Source organism: Zerene cesonia, chromosome 7 (assembly GCF_012273895.1).
Source record: "Zerene cesonia ecotype Mississippi chromosome 7, Zerene_cesonia_1.1, whole genome shotgun sequence".
NCBI lineage: Eukaryota > Metazoa > Arthropoda > Insecta > Lepidoptera > Pieridae > Zerene > Zerene cesonia.
In genome coordinates this window covers 5400880-5401176 of record NC_052108.1, presented here as the reverse complement: position 1 = coordinate 5401176, position 297 = coordinate 5400880, and positions in this window count along the sequence as shown.

The following is a 297-nucleotide window of genomic DNA, read 5'->3' as shown; positions in this document are numbered from 1 at the left end:
GATATATAGATACTACTTATCGCTGGAAAATATATGTATATTTTTTACATCTGTAAAACATGCCTTCATTTATCTATGAATTATGTTTTATTTTGGTAAACTATTAATGTGAATGTGATCAAAACAACAACCACACTGTTTTAATTTCATAAATGTGTGACAGGCTGCATGCCAGGATTTATTTGTACAAAACTTTAAAATACCCTCGATTGGTGATTATAGTTATACTAGCTGTGACCCGCGGTTGAAACCGCGTAAGCGTGCTGCGTAACCGTATCCCGTAGGAATATCGGTATA